Source organism: Pundamilia nyererei, unplaced genomic scaffold (assembly GCF_000239375.1).
Source record: "Pundamilia nyererei isolate P.nyererei 1_Seehausen unplaced genomic scaffold, PunNye1.0 scaffold00733, whole genome shotgun sequence".
In the NCBI taxonomy this organism is placed as follows: Eukaryota; Metazoa; Chordata; class Actinopteri; order Cichliformes; family Cichlidae; genus Pundamilia; species Pundamilia nyererei.
Window position 1 is genome coordinate 36,439 of NW_005188134.1, and position 1,986 is coordinate 38,424.

Here is a 1,986-nt window from a genome sequence, read left to right on the forward strand (position 1 = left end):
AATAGTTTTATCCTTCCATACAGAGAAGCAAAATTTCCAGCTTACTTAGTGTTCCTAATTTAAGACAACTCAAATAAACTGAGTTGAACAGCTTTTTGAATAGAAGTACTGCTAACTTACTTTGAGTTTTAATAACAAATTGACAAAAATTGTTTCAGCTATAACTGCCAGATTATGGTAGCAGAATAATGCTTGTTACTGTGCTGTAGATTCATTTTATCTCAATGTGCTTTTATTAAAGGTTTTCAGTGTTTATTCCATCAACCATTTGTGCTAAATGAATAAAATCTTGTATGAATGACTTCTTTAGAGGAGAGTGTCACGTTATCAACTCACCTTTGTCGACACAATAGCTTCTGTGAGCTTATTACAAAGGGCAACATAAACAGTGCAAAGAGCTCTAACCTAGGATGTAAATATCTACTGACAAACAAGCACGACTAGTGCTAATAAATACATTTATTGTTCTGAAATTTAACAACCTACCTTAATGCTTCAATGTTTTTTGTACATGTGAGTCCAAATTATGAAAAATGCCTTTACTCACTGGTCCTTTACCTGCCAGTAACTGCTTCTCCCTCTGTGCAGAGCTCATGTGACAAATCAGCAACAAACCTCCTCCAATTATTTGCTAATTAATATTGTGCTGAACACAGTCCAAAAGATTCAACAAGCCACATCAGTGTCTACTGTCTGTCTACTGTCTGCTATCATAGCCAAGTGGCTAACAAAGGTAAAAAGAAGTGCTCCCAATCCCTACTAATGAATGTTATCTTGTTTCAGGGTGCATAATACCTGCTGTTGTCCAAACACACATCTGCTTACCTGTATCTTTTGCTTGTTTCTTCTCTTCTTTTCTCTTTTTGTCTAAACTGAGGACCTGATGGCTTTGGCCTTTTCTTGTCCATCTTCCATCAGTAATTTTGCACTCCACTCTAATAGACCTACACCTTGTATCGGGTTTTTTTTCCGCACACAACCCAGGAAATATAATGAATTCATAATGGGCTTGGATTTACAATATTATGAATGAAATGTGCTCTATTTGGAAGCAGCACGCCCCCTCCCCTTTCAACAAGTTGTGTGTGAGACTTCAGCACAGCAGCAGCAGCAAGCAGGCGCACAGACGGCCCTCGCGCTCACTTTTTACGTACATGTGTGTGATAGAATTTAGAAAACACATAAACATAACATAACACTTAAAGCACTTGTTGCAGGCTGCTGAGTTTGCATCTTTTGCTGTGAAGTACAGCCAGACTTTTGACCGCTCTGTGCTGGCAATTTTTAATCTGTAGCTCTGCTCTAAAAGAACGTACGTACCTGGGCCCGCCTACTACGCTTGCAAAGGTAAAATGATTGGCTGGAATCCAAAGTGTATGACATCTCAGGGAAAAAAAGCACCGAAATAAAGCACTGAAATGTGCGCTGCTTTTCGGTCTGGTTACTACCGTTTATGTCAGATACCGGTACCCATCCCTACTGATGCCACAATAGCGCCCTGGGCAACCGCCCGTGTCAAAACCGCCAGTGGCTGTCCCCGTTCCCTCCGGCTCTTGCTTGACTCGTGTTATCCTGGTTTTGCTCCCGTTCTCTCTGTAAATAAATTCTTGTACACAGTGCTCAGTGTTATGGCCCTGGGTCATGTGACCCAGCGTTTTGAATTTTCTTGTGTTTTGTCATTTTCTATAATGGTTTGAGTCCACCTTGTTAATCTAAAGTTTATTCTATAGTACCTAGGTTGTTCTGTTTAGCTTTTGATTATTAGATCCCCCTTGTGTCTTTGCCTCCTGTATCTCCCTCTGTGTATCTGTGTTTATTTAGTTGTGTGAGTCCTTTTGCCTTGTTTCCCCTCCTTGTGTTTTATTCCATCATGTTTTCCCAGCCCGTCATGTCTTTGCTCTCCCTCGTGTTCCCTCGCTCCCTCTCGTTTGCCTCTCCTCCACCCCTCCATCATGTTTCCTGTTTTATTGTGAAGGTCTTGTGTTT